At 34.7% G+C, this 18,748-nt stretch overlaps 1 non-coding gene across 1 annotated transcript; it reads left to right on the top strand.

Annotated features, from left to right (window-relative positions):
* The first annotated feature begins 17,816 nt into the window (after window positions 1-17,816).
* On the top strand, window positions 17,817-17,922 carry LOC123919188. Its single transcript, XR_006813100.1, has one exon. It is a non-coding gene; the product is annotated as a small nucleolar RNA R71 (small nucleolar RNA).
* Window positions 17,923-18,748: the final 826 nt, after the last annotated feature.

Genomic DNA, 18,748 nt, shown 5'->3' with positions numbered 1-18,748 from the left:
GATACTAACCCACTCGTGGACATATATACAATTTATTGGTCTTGCCAGTTAGCATCATTAGTTCAAAATCATCTTTCCATATATTCTCCATGATTCTATTCAATGTCCCGAAACTTGAAGCAGTACTTTAGAAAATAAACTTAGATATGGTAGTTACAAAATTACAATGACATCTATATTTATTAGCTATGGTGAGGAAGTATTACATATAATATAGTTTACGGTAGGTCAATACTTAAATCTGCTTAAAACTTTGACGACTAGTGGTATCACTAGTCGCCAACTTTAAGTAGAAATTCAGGGTCCTCTATATACGACAGAGACACTAACTTGATCAATATTGATTTAATAAAAACAAGAGAAATAAGTTGTGTTTCGAGGAACTAGTATTCATTTTCCTTATTTTTTGTCGGCATCAATTAGATCACTATCTCAATTATGATAATGAGTAATAGTATGAATTTCAAATTTACAGAAGACGATTAATCCATCTATCGTAGACTATGTGAGATACTTGTGCATTCTAAAAGCCGCTTAAGAAAATGTTGAAGAGATAACGGTGTAAAATCTCACCTAGTCATATTTTTTTTCCTCAAGTATTCTAGTGGTAGAAATTCCACTCTTTGGTGGATAAGTGTTGTGTCTTCGGGTTTGAACTTCAACCTTTGCATATATAATGTAATGTCTTTATCAATTGAGTTAAGATTAGGGGAATATTGTTTTTTTTTCAATATATGTCATAATAGTTGGAGATAAATTTGTATTTTTGTGGTTGTAGCCTTGTAGGTGTAGTCTTTGAGAATGGAGACTTTTAGATAAAAATAGAAGTTTTTGCTCTTTCTTTTCTCTGTTTTTTTAATACAGTAATTAGTCAGAGAATCTCTGATTACCGAAATTGATTTTGTATATATTCTGATTCTTTCAACTTTTTTTTTACTCAATTTTTTGGTATTTTTGTTTGGTGAAAATTATTATCATAGGGCATAAATGTATTATTAAATTAGCAAAATATATGGTAAGTATAGATGTCTATTTCAGCATACAAGTGAATGCTATAAACTTGTCTCTATCTCTATGGAAGTCCATATTGTTTGGACATTAGTGCAAGATATATACACCAACAAGATCTTAGGAAAGTACGTTAACCACACAAACTAAAAGAACACCTACAAAAATCTAATAGGATATAGGATTGGGTCATGAAGGGTCCATTCAATTAATGTTCTTCAACCTTATACCAACTTATTTTAAGATATCGACTTTGCCGTGAATCAAGCCTAGCTTCATATTCACACACCAATGGCATTTTAACAAACTCATCAAAATAATGTGGGATATATATGAATCCAATTCCAATAATGTAATGATGAATTTCCCAATCAAGTAGTGTGTATGGTCATGAGTTAGAGTACTATACCTTTACATAAAAGTTAGATGACTAAATTTTAAGTGCGAGAGGGGAAGATCAAATGATCACACATAAATAATACAACTTGTATTATAGCTAGGTCACATAATCATAGATAGATAGATAATGAGATCTTTAACTTGATATGATTCCCATCAAGCGGAAGTTTTTTCATTCACATTCACTTTTAGTTAAATTATCGCCTTGATATATACCATTATCGAGTCTTGTTGTGACTGAGTCTTGAGATCGCCACATTGAACTTTAGTCATGTTAGTATTATTAAACATTGTCAGCTATGATATTTTTAATATATATCAGTTATTATGGATGAAATTTTCAATTATAACTGCATGACATAATTACATATTCCAATTGTCCGATTAATATAAATAACAGAAATCAATTTACTGTGTAAAATGAAGTTGGAATCTGAGTTATTTGATCTCAAATCAATGGACGAGACCTAATATAATGTAAAACTGTGTATAAATATTAAATGTTACAACAATGAATCTGTACCCCAACTATCAAGGGTCAAGTGGTCATCATATATTAATAAATGTTTTAATTTGATAATTTATGAAAGTAGTTTTTGTTATTTTTGTTAGGGGTCATTTTTAATATTCGAGTAAAGCCTCAAAATATAGTCGAAGACGGCCCAAACTTTAGACAACTCCACGTCATAGTCCATATATTCATCAAAACTTTATCAGACGTTATAAAAGTGTGTGTGTGTATATATATTGCTCAACATCCAATATGTGAGACTCTTGCTCACATTAAACGAACCAACGTGAATGATAAACTCACATTTGAGTTGGGTTTGTTTGTATATCAAGTATGAGTAAGAGTCTTATATTGGATAGAAAAGTAGATGTTTAGCAACATAAAAGTGAGACGATATCTGGAATTCTCTCATAACACATCAGTTTGCCAACCGAGATTCGAACCATAATTCACCACATTGAAGGAGTTTAATTGTTTCCGCTAAATCAACCTCATTGGTAGAACCCGTTTTTTCTTTGGGTTACCATATTGATTGAGTTGTAAAGTTTTGACTGTTCTTTAGCGATAGTAATTAATCTTCGTTAAAGAATCTGTAGGACACACAAAGTAAGATCTTCTTTACAACCGATTTTTTCGAGGAGTCTATAGGGTACAAAAGATGAATATCATGCCAATTTATTCTTAGTTAATTAACCCCTTTTACGTTGATACAATTTGCAACATATTACTTGGTGTCTTAGTCTCTTTTCCGAAAAATAAGTAGGAGCAAGAGAGTGACACTAACCATTAGATGAAATGACAGTAGCAATTAGAAACTTAGACACACATATATAAGTGCCTTAGTCAGGATACAAACTCTGGTCACGACGTACAACTTAACAATTTCAATTTTTCATCAATTGAATTAGAATTTGTGGACAAAACTAATTTCTTTTTAATTACTTTTACTGTTACTTAATTACTTTTACTTATAGGTCTTGTTTGGTAGAATTAAGCTATAAGATAACTGAAAAGCTAGCCGATGGCTGAAAAACTAGCTTATAGTTGGTAACTTGTAGCTAAAAAGCTACCTGATTAAAGTTAAAGTGCTTGGCAAGCTGTTATGGATATAAGATGACATAAAAATGCATATATAATTATTTTTTTTGAAATTATTTACTTGTGTGAGTGAGTAGTTATAATTTGAGTGATCGGTTAATTATAAGGATAAAAATAGATGAAAATGCTACTTTAAATAACATTTGAAAAGAAGAAAACTATGAGCTAATGAGAAAAATTTGTTACCCAAGATATCTAATTTTATGGAACAAGCTTGTAAACCAATACAATAAGCTATAAGTTAGCAAACAGATACACAATATTATTATTGATCAGAGGGAGAGTATTAATATAGAGATGGAGGTAGTCATTAGAAAGAAATGGAGTAATTCACACGGTAAGTTAAATACTCCCTCCGTCCCAAATTATAAGGGAAAATAAAAAAATCACACTTATTAAGAAAAAGTAAAACATGAGAATTTGAAGTATGTTTTTGTGAGTTTTCCTTGGAATAAGTTGTATAGGAAGATGTAAAAACAATTTTTATTGATTGTTGTTTATTGAGAAAATGAGAGAGAGAAGAAATTAAATGCAATTTGCATTTAATTTTATGAAAATAAGGAAAAAACATTTTTGAAAATGATTTTTTCTCTTATAATTTGGGACAAAAAAAATAGGCTTTTTTTCCTTATAATTTGGGACGGAGAGAGTATTGCTCAAGGTTTTATGGAATCAATTATTAATCTTAGAGATGATAGTTTATCGGGATGTTAATTAACAACTCTCAAGTTAAAGAACATGCACTTGCAATTGACTCATAATACTAATAAATAAACTTATAGCCTCTCGAGATTGATGGAGCTTAGATTACAAGAACATTATCAATATGTAGCTTAATTAGAGGTACCACGGTAGGATTGATTTGAATAATCTTGTACAATACTCCCTCCGTCCCAAAATATAAGGGAAAATTGGTCAAAGAAAGTTGATGTATTTGGTTAAGAATTTGGACTAAATACATCAATTTTGGTTGACTAATTTTCCCTTATATTTTGGGACGGAGGGAGTATTCCTAATCAATTAATTAAAATGATGATTACTCATCATTTATACATCGATCATAAAAATAGAAAGTGAGGTTGATTAATTAATATGCTTCCACCTTGGATTTAATGTAATGACAGACTAAGCTCACGTTATTCAATAATGGACTGGTGCTTTAAATAAATTAATAATTAGATTCTTTGTTTGTGTTAGATTTAATTGTAAAAAAAAAAATGGTATACCTCGTGCGTTGATGTAACAACCACTATTGTTTAAGAGAAGAGTTTGATTGAGGTTTTGAGTTAATGTGGTCGGTGCCTGAAACCTCAGTGCCACGAAGCTTCGTCCTATATATTGTACGCACATTCTTACATACTAACTGCCAAAATTTGCAGTTAGTAGAAAGTTGACTGAATTGACCAATGTAAATGCTCATTTCATATATCTACCATCGAGGCTGAGTTATACTAGTATGAAGAAATTATTCTTTATTGGAAAATGTTAACTAGTGCCCCCGGGGGCACTAGTTAAGGATACTAATTATAGTAAAATTACATTGAAATTTGTGTAGTCAATATTTATAAAGTATAAAAAGTGTCATTTCCAATGCAAAAATTACTTTTTTTGTATCCTTAACTAGTGCCCCCGGGCACTAGTTAGCATGACCCTTCTTTATTAACATGTCCAAGGGTTTTGATTTACAAAATATAATGAAATGTTAGTCTCACATCGGACGAATGTGAGATGACTTGAATATGAGTTTATAAGTAAGATACTGATATGGTTTTTTGTGTTTTTGGTAAGGATATCTTAAGAAGTCTCACATCAATTGCGAGATAATAAGCCGATTTTGTAAGGATAGATGCGGGGACGGACACAGAAACTTTAAGTTGTGGGGACAACATATTTATATAAATTTATAGCATTAAGCATGTATAACAATTCATTTTTAATTTAGTAAAAAAAAATAATTCATTTTTAATAAAAATAAATATCCTACGGGTTTTAATATTGATTTTCTCATCAATGTAGATAAAAATGCCCCTCTATATAAATAAATAAACAATCATGAGATGAATGAATTTGCAGTGAGAGTTATTTTTTTATAGGGAAAACAATCATTTTAATTGTGAATATGTAAAATGTTGTCATTGTGATCCATAAATATACTAAAATTGCAAACACATCTCTAGTGCATCTTTTGTTAGTAATTTTATGAGTTAAATTGATTAACGAAAAACATATTTAAGAACTAAATTGACTACCTAAAAAATATTCGAGAACCAAAATGACTAAAATAACACATTTGAGGACCAAAATAATTGTTTTCTATGTGTGGGCAACTTAATCTATTAGTGAAATTATCTCTATGTGTTGTGTATTTTTAGTGTATATAGTATCAAAAAAATTCTTCCCAAATCATAGTGCGGGCTCAAGCCCACACAAGGCCACACTTAGGCCCAGTGGCGGAGACACCATACAGCATGCTCGGGCACGTGCCCGAGCTGCCCAAACTATTATTTTTTTTTTTTTTTATATAAATAGAAACCAGAAAAAGATACACTAAAAAAATAAAGAAAGAAGATACGCGTACGACTTCCACTCCACTGATAAACGTTTCGTATTTCCATTGGTCTACAAACTTATTGAGCTGGCTTTGATATTACCGGTGTCGACAGCATCCGTTGAAAGGGCTTTTTCAGCAATGTCGATTATTAAGAATAAATTGCGCAACAAGATCAATGATGAGTGGTTCAATGACTTGATGATATGTTATACCGAGCGGAAGATATTCAAGTCACTTGATGATATTGATATTATCCGATCCTTCACCGCAAAGAAGTCTCGGAAAGGGCATTTACCTCCTAATTTTATGTAGTATACTATTGGTATGTTATATTTTATCCCTCTTATTTGACTCATGTTTTGTTGGTTTTTTCTAGTTTTTTTTTTGTTTTAACTCATGCTATCCAAAAAAATATTGTGGTTAAAATTGTGCCCAAGCTCCGCTATAATCCTGGCTCCGCCACTGCTTAGGCCCGTCCCCGGATAGATGAGTTAGATCTAATACCCAATTTTAAAAGGACCGGATAAAACAATACAAATAAGACAAATATTTAAAATATTGAACAAATTTTATTTTGTACAATTTTAGTTGGTTCAAACCACGGTGGTTTAAGCCACTAGATTTTGTTTAGTGGCTAAAAGCACAAAAACTGTTGTTTAAACGCTTAAGCAATAGATTTCATGCTCAAAATATGTGGCCATTGTGTTGCCTATTCGAATAGGCCACGGTTTTTTTTTTTTATATTTTAGCCACAAATTCTATAAACCATTGCTATTGTCTCTCATTGCCTAAAACAAAAAATATCGCATGGTTGTAAAAAAAATCCAGGGTACATTTTTTGAAAAAATATATAAAAGCAACACCCTACATATTTAAGTTTACAGATATTTGCATGGTTGTAAATCACTTAAAATAGAGTTTTTTCATTATTGATTACAATTTTCGTACTTTTCCAGCCTAATATTATATATTTGAGTATTGGACTAACAATTATTAGTAGTAGTATTTTTCTTTCAGAAGTTTATAGTACATAGTTATATATATATGTACACAAAATGGTATTGTGATTGCCTATTAAAAATAGGAAGTGATGGTGAGATATGATGGTATACTTTTTTTTTTAAGAGCTGTATAGTTTTAATTTCACACGCTTTCAGCAAAGAAATTCTGATCCATCAATTATAGTAATTGATATTTATTAATATATTTATTTATTTTGTTTGTTTGTATTTATTTTATATACATAGACGTTATTATTATTAGTTTTTGATAAATATACACGGACCTTATTAGTTTCATCAATGATGAGTTGTACATATCAAATATATCATCACCAAAATTCTTTTATGTAAAATAAAATGGCAAACAAATTAAATATCTGTCATAGTTTTTTATTTATTTAATTTATAAATAATAGAAATATCACATCACAGTAGTCCCCATTCTCTCCAATTATATATACATGAAACAGGAAAGGTGTGGGGCTTTAATTTGGAAATGAGCTATTATATGGTAGCCACGTCCACTTTTTAATATTTTGTATATATGAAGCTTTTTTTTTTTTTTTTTAGCCCACAAATTTTTAACTAAAAATTAATGTGTATTGTAGCTATAGAGAATAATGATTGCATAATGATTAAGTTAAATAATTTCTCAGGCTGCCCTGATTTTGAGCTATAAATCTTCCATTTGAATCCGTTTTTACTACTATATATATATATATATATATATATAATTAAAATATCAATCAACAAAATTATTCATTGACATGTGTGAAATTGTCAACTGCGTTACTTATTGTCGGACATAAAAAGTACTAGATAACGTGAGACATTTTTTCAACATGTATGTTTTTAACCAACACATATCTCATTATAAACTCTCAACTAATAATACAATATGAACCTCTAAAAAATAGTTTAAAAGTCATTTATTATTTTTAGTAAAAAATCAATTTTATAATAATAAAAAGTGAAATACAAACAATTTTTTATTAAAATTTGTTGGGTTTCAAATGTAAGTGATTAAGTTCCACATGATTATGAATAGGAAGAATGTTAGATTTATAAGAGACACATCAACTGAGGTGAGGGAAGAACAAAAACAGATTCAGCTTTAATATAAATAGGGCAGTTAAAGACGCTCGACTAAGCAAAACAGTTGCAGAGTATACCTTAATGTTTTGGGTGAGAATATATGTGGCGTATCCTTCTCTTGTGGTCGTGAAGCATTGACATGTAGTTTCTTTCTAGCTCTCTCGGACTTCCCAACAAGTGGTATCAAATAACTATAGGGGAGCGTGAGTGGATCATGGTATTGAATAACTATAAAATGTGGAAAACTGTTGAAATACAAAAGCAAGTATTTTCGTTATATCGTATCCACAGGGACTAGTGTGATATCAATTGTACATACACAAATTCCATGATTCTAAGTGCGGGTTTGTTTTGATTTGGTTTCGTAACATAAAATTGCGATAAAAGTGCGTGATAAACTTTTAAGATAAAAACTTGTTGGAATTGGCTTTCATCAAATCATTCACATGTATCAGTTAACTATTGATATATATATTTCATTTACCAATCAATATCGTCACGTATTACTCGTTGATCATAACCGTGTCCGGAATATGTCTTGAAATCTATTGTATCTATTAACTTTCCGATGTCTCGAATCATTAATCGATAAAATAGCATTAAACTCTAATACTTTAAGTGACTATTAAATCTCAAAATCTATGTCTAAACTTTGAACTTTAACAAGTGATTATCCTATCTTTGATTCAAATAACATATGTCTATATCATTTAAATCTTTTAATAAAAGCATGAAAACAAGGACATCACTAATAATGATTGATAAATAAAACACATATAGCAAGGTTAAACTAGATTCATGATCATAATTCAATTACATCCAATCCCAACAAAAGAGATTTAGCTATGAATAGCCATGATAAACTTACAAAAGAGTGAAGATGAGAAGGATTGAAAAACCATTGGGCTTGATTTCTCAAGTTGTGTGGAATCCACCTTCAAAGCCTCACTAACAGGATATATCTATGAAAATAGTGTTTTTCTATCTGATATTATCTAACTTGATATTTTACAAAATGATCTGAAATGCTATTTATAGACTTCTGGAAAAAGCCTATTCGCTACGCGAATCCTTGTTCGCTGCGCGAAGAAGTTGCTTAGTTGAAGAGGTTTGCTGACACGTGTATTTAGCTGTGACTCATCCTATGCTCGCTAGGTGCTCGCTGCAGCGAGCTTATTCGCTGCATGCTCGCTGAGTGTTCGCCAAGTACCTTGGACTCCCTGCCTTCGTTCGCTGCATGCTCGCTGTGGTTTCGCTGTAGCGAGTTTGTTCGCTGCAGGTTCGCTGGGTGTTCGCCAAGTACTATGAAATCTCTGCCTTTGTTCGCTGCATGCTCGCTGCAGCGAATGCTTCAGGATTTTGTTTCTTTTCTTTAATATCAGCATGAACCTAACAAAATGGTTGGATTTGATAATTCTTGCACAATTTCTTAGTACACACTATATTTACATCAAAAGTGATTTATATTCCAAGGATTTGTATTCAATAAGTGCCTTTTAAACATGCATTTTAACCAATATTTAGCACTTTATCAAATCTCCCCAACTTAGGACTTTGTTTGTCCTCAAACAAAAGGTATTTTAACAAGCTCAATATTCATTCAAAAGAGTGGGTTTGTAATCAATCAAAGTTTTCAAAATCTCAGAGCACAAGTAAAGCAATGTCATCTCAAAAACTAGTTCTCAAAACATTCAAAGAAAATAAAGCATGATCATGAAATGATTCCTATGCCTAAGCAAAATTCTCAACATTCTTATCAAACAATCAAGACTCAAGTGTTATCTCAAATTTCTCACAATTATTTCTCTCAAGGGTAAGTGTTTAACTCAATCCAAGCAATGTGCATGCAACAATTCAATTCAAACATTTATCCAAGCAAAATCACAAAACATGCTATCAGTTGTGGATCACTAAGGACTTCATCAAGCTTGTAATGGGGCTGGGCTACAAAAATTCATTGTTTTTCTATGGATTCAAAAAGCCTCAAGGATAAGAGAGCACAAAATCTGCAAAATTCATCTCATGATTCATTCACTCCCTTTCTTTTTCCCCCTATTTCCATTTGTGGTGATTCTTTTGTTTTGACACTTTTCACAAAATTCTGTTTTCTTTTCTCATTTCCTTTTGACTTTCAATTGTGTCAAGCAACTCTTTTATTTTTTTCACATATATACATTTTTTTTTTTTTTTTTTTTTTTCAATCACCATAACACTACCTTTTTTCAACCAATTTATTTATCTATTTTTCAACCTACTTCTCCCCAACTTTATCATATAACCCTTATAAAAATACACTTGCTCTCCTATCCTAAGACAAGGGTAGAGTAGTTGTTTTTCTTTTCTTCTGGTTTCAGGGTTTATAAAACAAACAATTTTCAAAATTTAAGGCTCAAATGGGGACACAAAAGATCACTATCTCACAGGGTAGGTTAAATTTGGCTAAGTGGTTATCACTCAAAAAGAAACAAGGCCTTGATCATATCCACAACATCAAACACATTAGTGACAGCAAGATTAAGCTAAAATCAAATGAGCATACACAATTGCCGGCACTCTCATATTTATGTAAACAATGGAAAGTTCACACATTCTCACCTGGCTAGATTGGATAACACAAGTTTCAATCATGTTCAACAAAAATAGTGAGAATCATCTTAGGACAAGTAACACATTTCAAAAACATGTTAAGTTTCTAAGCCTATTTTGAACACTAATCAAAGAAGATTGACAAATATCTCTACAAATTGACTATCATGCTCAACACATTGATTTATCACAAACCTATCTTTCGATTTCAAACATATGTGAGCTTGTTCTTCAAAATGCTATTCACAATATTTCACATTACTAGACTATCATACTACTATATTAAATTACTAATTATCATGCATTAAACTTCAAACATTCATCATATGTTCACAACAAAACACAAAACAAGTGACACACATTCATACTTCCACATGTTCCACATAGTCAATACAAAAGATAAACTACTAAAACTTAAACATTAAATGACTGAAAGCTTTTAAAGTTCACTCATTTTGGCGTGCTTTTCAGCCATCTCCTTGCTTTCTTCACTCGGATTCAGAACCGGCCTCCGAACCAGATTCGGAGCCAGCATCACTTTCATCTCCTTCTTGCATAGATGCATCAGAACCAGCTTCTCCTTCACTTGCATTGTCTCCTTCATTAGCAGCTTCAGCATCTGCTGCATTACCCCCTCCGAGAAAAGTAGGCCTGACCTCAGGCCATGCAACATAGGCTTCGAAATCTTGTGGTGTCATCACCGACTGCCCGGTGTGCTGATTATAGAAAGATTGCTGCATTGCACTCATGGCTCTATACCCTGCATCATTCTGATCATACAAATAAGTAAAATGGTTATAAAAATTCTGATCATGAACAGCAGAGGTGGAGGCCTGGGGTGGTGGGGGTGGTGGTGGTTGTTGTGCAGCTCTTCTCTTCTTCGGTTTGCAGTACCGATCCACATAATCATCATCAATCTTCCCAATCTCCTCACGTCCAATTTCAGGAATGTGTATCCTATTAGCTGTACACAATCCCATAATTAAGCACGGGAAACCCAAAGGACTGTCGGATCTCACAGCAGTGGACTTAAGGTTTTTGTCAGGGTGGCCACACAAGGTAATCTCTTTCATCCAACCAGAGATGATACCGGCCAAATCCACTTCAAGGCCTTCATTTATGTAATGAATGAGGCCAAGTATATTCATGACAGCATCAGAAGTGTGAGAATTAGGTTGGATGTTATATAAAACAAGTAGGAAAAGGAGTAGGGTGAAGGTGCGCATATCATCTCTAAGGGCCCTCAAAGGTCTGTTGGTTGTGCCATATACGAAGTCATGGTTAGGCCTAAGAAGTTTTCTTCGCATGGTGTCAATGTCCCAAGTCTTGCGGGCTCTTTGCTTCTGAAAATCACACAAGGTTTCATGGGCGGGTAGGGTGAAAGGGTTGCCAAGATACTCATTGATGGCATTGCGGTCAAAACGGATGGTTTTTCCGCGTACCATAGTGGTAAAAGAGAATGGCTCACCCTCAGATGGGTAAGCATTTGCATAAAATTCTCTCACAAAGGTAGTATTGAAATATTTTGGTGGGTCAATAATTCTACCCCAACGCCTATCATTGATGATTGTTGCAAACCTCTCATAGCTGCCATGCTCAAAAATCTCGAATTTCCTTTCATTCCAAATCTTTTTCTTTTCAAGTATTTGGTACCGCTCAAATTGCTCCGGTCCACGAAACCTGCTGGGGTCAAAGGCTGTGTGCGATGAACTTGCCCCAGTCTTTTGCTTCTTTCCGGTGCTAGCTGCGGGTCTTTTTGGTGCCATTCCTGAAATTACTTCGAAAAACCACATAAGTCTTTTGCTCAGATAATTAGATAATTTATATTACAGAGCATGAATGTCAACTTTTGAAAGTTCCTGTCGCAAATTGTTAGCGAAAATTTCCGGTTATAAAGTAACAATTAACACAAGGGTTTTGCAAGATGCACTTTAGCAGACAACAACTATACACACACAGAGAGTTTAAATTTAGGGTTTAAAATTTCAATTTCTTGAAACAAATTTGTAGCATGTGTGAACAAATTTACACAAAAGAAATTCAAAAGCAACTTATTTATTCACAATTGTTCACAATTTTGTCAAGAAGAATTTCAACATGAAGAGATTTAAATTTGTGTACCCTAATTCATTGAAGAACATACATGGCTACCCATAATTTCATCAAAATTTTCAAACTATCTATACAATTATGCATCTTTCTACCCATAATATCATGCATCTTACACTATGAACAAAAATGATAAAAATTGAAAATTGAAGTTAAAATTCTGCATACCTAAGTGATGGAGATGCACAAACTGAAAGTAGAAATGAATGGGGTAGTGGGTGTTGTCTTAGATTTGAGATGGTGAAGGATGGAGATGGTGGTTTTGAGAATTTTGTGAGAAGAGGGAGTTTAGAAAAGTGGAATTAGGGTTGAAAAGGGGGAGATTCGTACTCCCCTCTGATTTTGTGGAAGTGGGGTGTGAGGTGGCATGTGAGGTGGCCAAAAATGGCCAGCTGTCACTTAATTATAAAACTGCAGATTTCGCACTGTTCGCTTAGCGAATGGATTATTCGCTTAGCGAACACACACCAGAAAAATTTTTCTGCATAATTGGCCTGCTGTGTCTGGCCAACTTGCTTCCTTCATAACAAAAGTGTTTAATGCATGCTAAAACTCATAAATACTTACAAAATTGGGTTGCCTCCCAACAAGCGCTTGTTTTACGTCATTAGCTCGACGTTCTTTTTGGAGCTTCAAGGATCGGAAAGTGGGATTTTGGTAGTGCCACGATCAAATTCACCACCAAAATAGAGCTTCAATCTTTGACCATTCACAGTCCATGTGTCATTGGTAGCTGGATCTTCCAACACAACTGCACCATATGGTTTCACTTCACGGATTTTGAAAGGACCGGACCATTTGGATTTAAGCTTTCCCGGAAATAACTTCAATCTTGAGTTGAAAAGCAAAACCATTTGGCCTGAATTCTTTGTTGACAAGCCGTTTATCATGATAGCTTTTGACCTTCTCTTTGTACAGCTTAGAAGATTCATAAGCTTGACATCTCAATTCATCCAACTGTTGAAGCTGAACTTTTCTTTGCTCTCCGGCTTGGCTTTCATCAAAATTCAAAAATTTCAAAGCCCAATAGGCTTTATGTTCAAGTTCGACCGGAAGATGACATGCCTTACCATATACCATCTGAAAAGGCGTAAGGCCTATTGGTGCTTTGAAAGCAGTTCGATATGCCCATAATGCCTCGTCTAACTTCAATGACCAATCTTTTCTTGATGCGGATACAGTTTTTTCCAGAATTTTCTTTATTTCACGATTCGAAACTTCTGCTTGTCCGTTGGTCTGAGGATGGTATGGTGATGCTACTTTGTGCTTGACTCCATAATGCTCAAGTGCTTTGGCTAGTGGAGAATTGCAAAAATGTGATCCTCCATCACTAATAAGCACACGAGGAGTTCCAAAACGAGTGAAAATGTTTCTTTTTAGAAATTTTATCACCGTTTTGCCATCGGCTTTTGGTGACGCAATTGCTTCCACCCACTTAGACACATAATCTACTGCCACAAGAATGTATTCATTTGAAAATGATGATGGAAAAGGGCCAACGAAATCAATACCCCAGCAATCAAATACTTCAACAACATGCATGTTTTGAAGTGGCATTTCATTGCGCCTTGAAATTCCACCAATTCTTTGACAGTTATCACATCTCCGAGCATGTTCATAAGTGTCTTTGAACAAACTCGGCCAAAAGAATCCTGACTGCAAAATTTTTGCTGCTGTTCTCTCTCCATTATAGTGACCTCCATATGGTGAGTTATGACAATGCCACATGATGCTTGTGGCTTCCTCTTTGGTAACACATCTCCTCAACAGGTTATCTGCTCCAATCTTAAACAAATAAGGATCATCCCAAACATATTGATTTGCTTCACGGAGGAACTTTTTCTTTTGGTGCCAATTGAAATCATCCGGTATTAATCCAGATGCTTTGAAATTAGCCATATCAGCAAACCATGGCCTTTCTTGCACCATAAGCAGTTTTTCATCGGGGAATTCTTCAAGAACCTCACGTTCATGTTTGGTCACCTCATTGTTTACAAGTCTTGATAAGTGATCAGCTACCAAGTTTTCTGTTCCCTTTTTATCTTTTATCTCAAGATCAAACTCTTGTAGTAAGAGCATCCACCGAATGAGTCTCGGCTTAGAATCAGCTTTTGTAATCAAATACTTGATAGCTGCATGGTCAGTGTACACAACAATCTTTGAACCAATTAAATAAGAACGAAATTTCTCAAGTGCATACACTATAGCAAGCAATTCTTTCTCGGTTGTTGCATAGTTAACTTGTGCATCATTTAATACTTTGCTTGCATAGTGTATAGCATGAAAAATTTTGTTCTTTCTTTGTCCAAGGACTGCACCAACTGCATAATCACTAGCATCACACATCAATTCAAATTCGAGTTTCCAATCGGGTGCTATGATTATGGGTGCAGTCACCAATCTTTCTTTCAATTCATCAAAAGCAATTAAACATTCATCATCAAATTTAAAAGACGTACCTTTGTTAAGTAAATTGCTTAATGGTTTGGCAATTTTGGAGAAATCCTTGATGAATCTTCGGTAGAAACCGGCATGACCTAGAAAACTTCTGATTCCTTTGACATTTACCGGAGGAGGGAGCTTTTCAATGACCTCCACCTTTGCTTTATCCACTTCAATACCCTTGGAAGAGATTTTGTGACCAAGAACAATACCTTCGGTCACCATGAAATGACACTTCTCCCAATTAAGAACCAGATTCGTTTCAACACACCGCTTCAGTACGGTGTCCAAATTCTTCAAGCAATGTTGGAATGACGGACCGAACACGGAAAAATCATCCATGAACACTTCGATGCATTTCTCGATCAAGTCAGAAAAAATTGCTTGCATACACCGTTGAAATGTTGCTGGTGCATTGCACAATCCGAAAGGCATTCTTCTATAAGCAAAAACACCGAAAGGACATGTGAAAGCTGTTTTTTCATGATCCTCGGGGTTGACTGAAATCTGATTGTACCCCGAATAACCATCCAAAAAGCAATAGAATTCTTGACCTGACAATCTTTCTAACATTTGATCCATGAATGGTAATGGAAAATGATCTTTTCTGGTTGCTTTGTTGAGTCTCCGGTAGTCTATACACATCCGCCAACCTGTGACTGTTCTTGATGGTATCAACTCATTCTTGTCATTTGTGATTACCGTCATCCCACCTTTCTTTGGGACCACCTGGACCGGACTAACCCAAGCACTGTCGGAAATCGGATAAATCATACCAGCTTCAAGTAATTTCACCACTTCTTTTCTTACAACCTCCTTCATTGTTGGATTCAAACGACGTTGGGGCTGTGCAACTGGTTTATAATCATCCTCCATCATGATATTATGCATACAATAAGATGGACTAATACCTTTTAAGTCGGATAATGCCCATCCTATTGCTTCTTTGTTGTTTTTCAGCACTTGAATCAGACTTTCTTCTTCACCTTTTGATAGAGAACTGCTGATTATTACAGGTTTTTGATTGTCATCCCCAAGGAAAACATACTTGAGGTGTGATGGTAATGTTTTCAGCTCAAGTTTTACTTCTACCGGCTTTCCATCCTCCTTCAACTCGTCAATCTCTACTTCAGGTTGAGGTAATTCTTCAAAAGCATCAAGTTGCTTCAAGAAGTCCTCAATCTCTTCTTCTTTCTCGGGGTCAAGTGCTTCGAAAGCATCTGTCAAGGCCTGTTCAAGAGATGAAGGTCTATGTGCTTGCTTTCTTACATCTAATATGGCTTCTTCAGTTGCATCAAGTTTGAAGCACATATCTTTCTCATGTGGATGCTTCATAGCTTCCCACAAATTAAAACTAACCTCCTCATCTTGAACTCGAACTTTCATCACCCCGTCATCAATATCAATCATCATACGAGCTGTTTTCATGAATGGCCTTCCAAGAATTAATGGAACATCATCATCTTCTTCAATGTCCATCACCACAAAGTCTATAGGGAACATAAACTTATCAACTTTTACAAGAACATCTTCAGCCATTCCCGATGGACGAGTGATGGATTTATCAGCAAGTTGCAACGTCATTCTTGTACGGGTGATGTCAAGACCACCAACCCGTTGAATCACCGATAAAGGAATAAGATTGATGCTTGACCCTAGATCAATAAGGGCTTTTCCAACATTCACATTACCAATGGTGACTGGCAACGTGACTCTCCCCGGATCTTTTTCTTTTGTCGGAAGGGTTCGTTGAATAATGGCACTACAGCTTGCATCAAGTTGAATGACTTCATCATCATTATACTTCCTCTTTTTGGTAAGGATTTCTTTCATAAATTTTGCATATGTTGGCATCTGCTCTAAAGCTTCGGAAAATGGAATGTTGATTTGCAATCTTTTAAAGATATCCATAAACCTTGCATACTGCCTTTCTTTATCCTTCTTTGATGGAGCATGTGGATAAGGCAGATGTTGAGGTAAACTACTCTTTTCTTTTCTCACTTCAACCTCCTTCTCTCCCTTCTCTGCAATTTTTTCATTTTTTTCTGTTTTTTCATTTTTTTCTTTTTCAACTAATTCTTCCTTTTTATTCTCTTCTGCTTCATTCTCACTTTCTCCTTCCTCCTCTTCATCTGCTCGTCTCATCACCTCCTCTTCCTTCCTCAAATTATCACCTATTCCCTTGCCAACTTCCTTACCGCTTCTTGTTGTAATTGACTTGCATTGTTCTTTTGGATTCGGTTCGGTGTTGGCTGCAAATGATCCTCCTTGATTTTTGTTATTGGCCATTTCTTTTGCTATTTGACCAATCTGAGTCTCAAGATTTCTTAACACCGCATCATTGCCTCTTTGGTAGACTTGAGTTTCTTGCACAAACTGATTTTGTTGTTGATTCATCAAATTTTGTTGTTGATTCTGTTTGGTCTGCGTCTCTATGAATGATCTCAAAGCTTCTTCCAAACTTGAATTTTGAGTTTGTTGTACCGGTGGTTGACTGTAGCTTTCATATTGTCTTTGCCTATTTGATGAGCCAACATCTTGTCTCCAACCTTGACCATAGTTTGAGCTGTTTCCCCTTTGATAGCCAGCATTATTCGGATACTGACTCTGTCTTTGTTGATTTGCCATGAAGTTCACCTCTTCATGAGATGGAGGACAATGACCAGTTGGATGATCTCCGGTGCATAATTCACAAGATGCTACTTGCTTTGCTTTCCCCGATCCTTCTTGAAGAGTCATCAACTTTGACATTTGTTTGGATAACTCCTCCACCGTGTTGGTAAGAAGCTTATTTTGAGCCAATACAGCATCTGATGGATCAAGTTCAAGAATCCCAGGCTTCCTTTGAGTTTTGCTGCGTTCACTTTGTCGATCACTAAGTGACATTTTTTCAATGATAGTCGTAGCATCTGCAGCACTTAATGATAAAAGAGAACCACCTGCTGTTGCATCTAAAAGGAGCTTTGAATCCTGCAAAAGACCATTTCTAAAAATATGAATTTGGGTTAGTTCATCAAATCCATGATTAGGGCATTTACGCAGCATTGCTTTGTATCGATCCCATGCTTCACATAGAGTCTCATTGGAACCTTGAGAAAACACTGCGATTGATGTCTTTGACTCCATGAACTTGTGATGCGGAAAGAATCGATCAAGAAACTTTTCTTCCAAAATATTCCAATTTGTCATGACTTGAGCTGGTAAATCAAGGTACCAATCTTTGGCTTTTCCTATCAATGAATGTGGAAACATTCTCATGAACACCGCTTCCTCCTCCGCTTCAGGGGCTCCAAGTGAACCGGCAATTTCATAAAATTTGACCAAATGATTGTATGGATCTTCATGTGATAAACCTGTAAAAGGGTTAGCATATAACAGTTGCAAGAGACCGGTTTTCATCTCCGTCTGTCTTGCACCTCTGGGAGGTCTTGCAAGATGAGCAAGCCTTCGTGGACTGTTGTGACATGGCCTCATACCGGCACCTTCGTTACGTGGCGGATCGTCAGCCATCTCTTCGGCTATTGAGGATGTTGAAGAAATAGAAGCAGAATTTTCTTCTTGCAGCCTCTTTTGTTTGGCTAATTGTTTCCTTTTCTTTCTTTGACTGTTATTCCTTCGAGCTGTTCTTTCGATTTCTGGATCAAAAAGTAAATTCTCTGCAGAAATCTTTCCTCGCATAAACAGGACAACAATCTAACCAGACAAGTTAGCGTGCACAAAAGATAACGAATAGTAACTGAAATTAAAAAGTACAAAATTGCTTAAAACGATAGAAATTGCGATTAAACAACTAATATCAAACGCCAGTCCCCGGCAACGGCGCCATTTTGTTGAAATACAAAAGCAAGTATTTTCGTTATATCGTATCCACAGGGACTAGTGTGATATCAATTGTACATACACAAATTCCATGATTCTAAGTGCGGGTTTGTTTTGATTTGGTTTCGT

The sequence above is a fragment of the Trifolium pratense genome, linkage group LG3 (assembly GCF_020283565.1).
Source record: "Trifolium pratense cultivar HEN17-A07 linkage group LG3, ARS_RC_1.1, whole genome shotgun sequence".
Classification (NCBI taxonomy): domain Eukaryota; kingdom Viridiplantae; phylum Streptophyta; class Magnoliopsida; order Fabales; family Fabaceae; genus Trifolium; species Trifolium pratense.
Note: the sequence above shows the minus strand (reverse complement) of the source record. Positions and strands in the feature narration are given on the sequence as shown.